This window comes from Adiantum capillus-veneris, chromosome 25 (assembly GCF_014529385.1).
Source record: "Adiantum capillus-veneris isolate H3 chromosome 25, ASM1452938v2, whole genome shotgun sequence".
In the NCBI taxonomy this organism is placed as follows: domain Eukaryota; kingdom Viridiplantae; phylum Streptophyta; class Polypodiopsida; order Polypodiales; family Pteridaceae; genus Adiantum; species Adiantum capillus-veneris.
The window spans coordinates 55,722,135-55,728,900 of NC_140955.1; positions in this window are offsets into that span (position 1 = coordinate 55,722,135).

A 6,766-nucleotide genomic window follows, 5' to 3' on the forward strand; every position below is an offset into this window, starting at 1 on the left:
TATAGCACCCAAAGATACTAACTTGTAAAACAAAAACACCATATTGAAATATAAATCAAATTTATCTCACTTCTTTGAATTTTTTGCTACAGTCTCCACCTCCTCGCTTGAGACTCTCAATATCCTCAACTTCCTTTGTCTTTGTCTAAAACCCAAGTTCTGTCCTCTTTCTTCTGGATGTATACAAAAATGATTACAAGTTCTTTACCTTCCCCCTGCTTCCTTGAAGTTGATGATTAAGAGAATTCGTGAATTGTTGTAGCAAATGCTTCTCCAACTTAAGAATGTCCCTTTCTGCATTTGATAGGCGTACAATTATCTTGGCACACATAGGAGTGAATATTGTGATGTATGCTTGTGTGGCTATGAGCTAGGTAGCTGGATTCGAGCACTAATGGCTTGAGTTTTTTCAGTAGGTTTCAGCTACAGGTTTACAAGTTTACAGGCAGGTTTGAGGGCTTATTTGGGAGCTGAATTTTCAGCCATTGTTTCCTCTTTGCAGGTGTCCATGTATGGCTCAGTTGTAGGCTGATCTGGGACACATTTGTGACTTGTTTATGCAGCTGTTTAAGAGCTGAATTTTGGGGTTGTTTTGGGACTGATTTGCAGCCATATTTTACAACCATACAGGAGCTTGGTTTACTCTATAGGAGCCTCGTACACTTGGCATTTGGGATGTGCCATTTGTGGAGCACAGTGTGGTTACACTACTGCGAGAGATTTTATGCTTGGATTCGCATGAGCATTGTAGGTGCTGGTGAGCTCTTTTTCGGAGAGCATTTTCTCGTTGCAGGTTGCTTCTTTTGGATTAGTTGAGTGCATTTCATTGCTACCGTACCTAGAGGAGAGTTACGGTCTCTTGGTTATTTTTGACATTCACTTATAGTAGTCAATATGTGTGAGACTTTCGAGTCTAGGACAATGACTCATGAGAGATGACGTTCTCGTTCGTGACGACACTTGAGATGTTGGCATTGTGGTCACATAGGGCACATTAGATGGTGATCCTTTCGTCGTATGAGACAACACAAGAGACAGGCTAGTCTCAAGGATGCAGTAGATGCTATAGGCTCCGTTGACTTGACAGTTGCAGGATCAAATACAGTGTCTGAGTACCCTAGTGACGATGAGGTCACATTTGATTCCTGTATTACTCCTGATTTTTTGACGTCTGAGGATAGTGCACTTCTTTTGCAGTGGGTGCTAGACAGGGACACTACTTTTCATGTCACTCCGTATCGTGACTGGTTCAGTAGCTATTCTAGCAGAGTGCATGGTAGTGTGCGATTAGCAGATGGGTCACTGCATGAGATTGCTGGTTCAGGAGATGTGAGACTATCATTACCGAGCGGTGCATCGTACGTGCTCAGAGATGTGAGTCATGTGCCAGATTTGACGATGAGTCTGATCTCCATTGGTCAGCTCAGGGATAGTGGATGTCGGGTATCGCTACTTGAGCGATCTTTTGCGTTGCATTTGGGTTCGCTAGTGATTGCGAGAGGTGCTAGAGTTGGCACATGGTACCCATTGCACGTAGTACTGGTGCGAGATGGTCGAGTCTCAATCTTATTACAGCCATGCACAGAGCGAGAGACCCGGACAGTCTCTTTTGCTCATGGGTTGCAGGGTGCTTTGCATGGAGTGCAGAGTAGTGAGCTCATTGTGCACACAATTGGGGCACGACTTGAGCAGTCACACAGAGAGGTGACAGAATGCTTTGCTAGTGACTGATCAAAGCAAAGAATCAGTTGTGCAAGATACTCCTATGCAGGATAGACAGGTAGAGCGGTCTTGCTCTAGTGAGTCACGACAGGAGGACGTTGTGCAAGAGTCTATGCATAAGGAGTTAGAGCATGAGAGCTCTAGTGAGTCACAGTAGATTGAGTGATCATGTTTGCAGTGGATGATTGCAGAGGAGGCTCAGATGTGAGCGATAATGCAGTCATTCCTTTGTATGCTCGACAGTGAGCATGGGGATATAGTTGTGCAGGATATGTCTTCCAGTAGACACCTAGAGTAGCTGGTTTGCTCTGAGGTTGCACGACAGGTTGATGCGTCTTTTGCGGACAGTCAGGAGATGCATGTGGCTGACACGCCTTGTCAGTCAGAGATGCCTATTGCCAGGGATATATATGTTGATGCATGCTCTGTAGAGCTAGTAGGGCCCGCTAGCATTGCATCGGCATTCGGTGGTCTCATGTATGAAATGCTGATCTTGAGACCGGATATCGCAGCTGCAGTGGAAGCATTTGCAATTGGGGTTGTCAGTCGTTTGTTGACTGATGATGGCATAGTGCACGAGGGGGATATGCAGGTATTGCGTACATACTTGCAGCACGCGTGCGGTACGTCTGGTGGTGTATGGACTTACACGAGAGCAGGACAGTTGGATGCACACGATCACAACCAGCTAGTGGGCATCGATTGAGAGCGATTTTCTCTCGCCTTTTGTAGTCTTTAGACTAGGTTCCCTTGCTTAAAGGCACAGTCGCCTTTAAGTGGGAGGTTGTTGGGGTATAGGCGCCTGTGCTTGCCCGGCCGCCCAGAGTCTGGGCGCCCACTGACTTGTATACCTTATACATATCATAAGTGTATAGGGGGCTGCTCACTCTTTTGAATCTCCCCACCCATATCTGTGTGTCGTGTGTCTCCTTCTCTCTCTCACTCTCCGTCTGTGGTGCTCTCTGATCCCCTCAATGGAAAGAGTGAAACAGGGCATCCTCATATCATCAAAGCTTTGGCCAAGGATTGCAAAGGAAGATTTGGTGAGTGGCCAAAACTATTTCCATATGTGACATTGGCTCATGAGTAAAGCAATTGACAAAGGTGACTAGGTTTTTGTGTATGATAGTAGCCTTGATAACTAGCACAAAGTCATGCGTAAGTTCTCAAAAATAAGGTCAAAAAGATGGTTTGGACTGTATGTTGTAAAGCATGTGCATGAAAATGCTACTTAAAGCTTTTCTGAACTAGATGGTATAGAAGTAAAGATTCCCATTGCAGGAAAAAGGATCAAAGTGTTTAAGAGAAGAGAAGACAGTGATCCAGAAGATATTGAGGAGGAGGAAGAGCAAAACACAGGTGAAGATCAAAGTGAAAAAGAAGCATTGGAAGCTATCAATGAAGATGAAATCATGGAAGACCTACAAGAGGAGTGATCTTGAAAAGATTAAATGTGGCACATACCAGAGGATGTGCAAGTTTAAAGGGGGTGGATGTCGTGCTGTGACACGTACATGGTGGGAATGAATATGCTACAAGACCTATCTTACAACTTTTTAGATACATAAGTATATTTTCTATAATATACATATACATATCTAAGTATAATAATAATATTTCTCTCTCATCCTATTATTTATCTCAAGGGTAACATATTCTTACTTTATCGTCAAAAAGTACTATGGGAAAAGCATCAATAGCTGCGCCTCTTTAACTTGGGGGAAAAAGCATTGGTTCTTTGTTTTTACTATCTCATTATCATCTTAGACCCTAGCTAGATCCTATATCTAGGGTAACGTCCAATATATATATATATTCTATGTATTTTTCATATAATTCTTTTTAATAGCTACTAGAAAGGAACCAAATCCTAGTGGGACACTAGCTTGCATGATTTTCAAAGATGCACTCATTTTAATGCATTGTTAAGAGGATGCTTACAAACCTTTGTCAAGGAGAAATGGCATTCTTTCATATTTCATGAGGTGTCCATTGGAATTAAGTGGAAGTCTAAGCTAAGGGGACCACAATAAGACTTTTTTTGCTAGAAAGATACTCTATTTTGGTGAATTTTTTACACAAGGTTCCAATCCGAATTGGAAAAAGTATATAAAATGGGAGTCGTAGTAGCTAATGAGCTGAATTTTTTGCCCCTAAATTTATTTCTTTATTTGGAGCCACGGTTGAGGAGATATGATCAAAATGGTTGACCCCAGTCTGCCCACATCATGCAGGGACAACTCATTTCAAACTTTTCCCAGTTCTTGTTCACACTGGCTCTTCTCTTTCTTGTGTAACCCTTGGGGGTTACCTTCACCTATAAAAGGGGCCTCTTTTTCCTTGAAAACCATTCAAGAGGGAGTGTGAGGATTCATGCCAAATTAGCCTTTAGCCCTACACTTGTCTTTGAGGCCTTAAGGCTAGCTAAACTTAAACGCATCTTTGTAAACATCAACTCCAATCAATCAAGTCCAAATTCTTCTATCTCTTTCCATCTTCATCAAATTAGCAACCTTTCTTGAAGGGGTTGATAAGTAAGGTGTTTTTTTTTCATCTCCAAGCCCAATCTATACCTCCACGTCTTCTACCATTTCTTCCTCTACTCCTATATTTATCTCTCTTGTGTCCTAAGTGTTTCTCCTTGAAGGCATTCAAGAAACAACACTCTATCCACAACCTTCTTGTGAAGAAATACTAGTGTACAAGGTACATCTCTTCCTGCTACATGTACATCTCTCTCCAGAGTATCCTTATTGCCTACGGTCAAGAATAGGGCTTTGGAGGGAAACTTCTCTTCTCTTCACTTCTCTCATATCTACATTTTGCACATACTACAGTTATCCTAGATGAATAATCCACATGATGTGAATTTGTATCTCTTCCACTCTGTGCGATCTATTGCAATTAACGTATGGATTAGTCATAAAATACACTTTCAACAATGTATAGGGTTTCTCTTTGGACCAAAAAGGCTCAATGATATACTTCTTTTACTGGATCCCATCTTACTACCCCTTATAGACTATAACTTTTCTTCTGACATAAGTGTAGTTATCTTGCTATGAAACAAGAGGATTTGTATACACAATTAATCCCAATCACTAGACAAAATATATATATTATGGTAAGCACAAAATTACAATTCCAAACAACAATTTGTAGCCTGTTTGGTCGACAAATATTGAACGCCATTAAGTCATTTATTAACTCTAAGGCTTTCATATTACCCATGATACCATACGGCCATAGCCTTGATGTCTTTATCTTTGTGTTGTTTTGATATGCTCTTTTGTGTTCTTTCTTTGTGTGTGTGAGTACAAGAGAGAAAGAGTGGGGCTTCTTTGATTGCATTTTTTTACAAACCCTAGACTTCATGCATCTATAGTTTTTGAAGTTCTCTCACAAACTCTCACAGCTAAAAGCTCGGTGCTTTCCTGGAAAGACCACAAATTTCTCGACAACGTGTTTTCCACAGATGGGTTTAGAGCTAGGATTTTGAGTGTAGAGACTTTGGGACAGGTGTAGTGAGGGGATGGTGTTCCTTAAGTTTCATAAAATTCTGGTATGATTTGATGGGTTTCCTTCTGTTTGTGTGTGCGTGTGGGCTAGGTGGTGTAGTTGAGAGCAGTGAGACTCTAGGTTGTGGTTTAGTTGGCCTTCCAGAGTGTTGTATGTGTAGGATGGTCTCAGGCTGAGATGCTAAAGAGATTTTCTCAGTGTGCCTATCTTGTCATCTGTGTCCTCGATTGACATTATGTTGATCTAGGTTGTGTTGCATGCACTTTATGGGTGGTGTGATTCACTCTCGCAACATTGGCGTCGCTGTTCAAGATACAAGGACTTATGTTGGTATTCCTACTAACACTCATGTGATGGTTGCTTGCTTTAGTTTTGGCTAAAGAAATTATTTTTCTTAAGTGGATCTGGAAGAGGTTATTCGGAGATCAAGTGGATAGCAAGGAAGCGTGTGTCTTATCAAGGGTCTGCGACTAGGTACATTTAGTTAGGACTTGTAGATCTGAGTAGTTGTTGTGGTGGTTGAGTGATTTGTGAGGTGATAAAAGTGTTTGCTAGTTTGTGTGTGGCATTGAAGCGTTTTTCTACTCATAGATGCAAAACCCCATATGATTTGTAGGAGTAGCTTTAGGTAAGTAATCTAATTTTGATCTAGAGCTATTTATCATTGATTTATTTGCTAAAGTGCTTATTTGCATTTAGAATCTTTGAAAAGTTTTCTTTTGAGAAAAAAATGCAATAAAAAGATTTCTGTTGATATTTTTCCATGATTGATTGGTGCTAAGCATATAGGAGGGCATGTGCAAGAGTTATGTGTACAAAAATTGAAATTTTGAAAACTTGGACATCATACACGTATGATGTCTCAAGAGGCATATGGAGACCAAATTTGAAAATTTTGATTGGACCAGTGTGTTTAGAAGGGGGGTTTTACTCTTAGACGTAGACATTGAAACTAGAGCTTTTTGACCAACTATGGACACCCAAAAGACAATTTAAGACAGAGTGTCAAAAACGAAAAAAAGAGAAACTTGATATTTTGAGCACATTTTTGCATGAAAATGGGTAGAAGTGCTTGAAAACCAGTGCTTGAGACTTGGGGATGCTTGTGAATGGATTCTATTCAAAAATCCATTAGCAGACATCATACATGTATGATGTCTGAGGGGTGATTCTGGTAGCAATTTTGAACTTTTGACATTACACCCATCTTCTACATGTTGTGTTGAGCACACGCATTTGGACATATAGATTAAAAGCTAAGGGGATTTTACTCTTTCAGGGGATTTCCTTGTCAAAAAGTGGTGATTTTGTCCATTTTTGACATCGAATATCTGATGTGAGAACATATTCTTGTTCTTCACATCAAGGGACACTCTGGTAGTAACATAACTAAATTCTGACCACTTGGACATCATACACGTACGATGTCTTAGAGGTTAGATCTGAGGTCAAAAGTTACAACTGTGTGCACCCTTGTGATTTACATAATTTAGGAAGCATATGGGCCAAAATTCATCAAATTTGA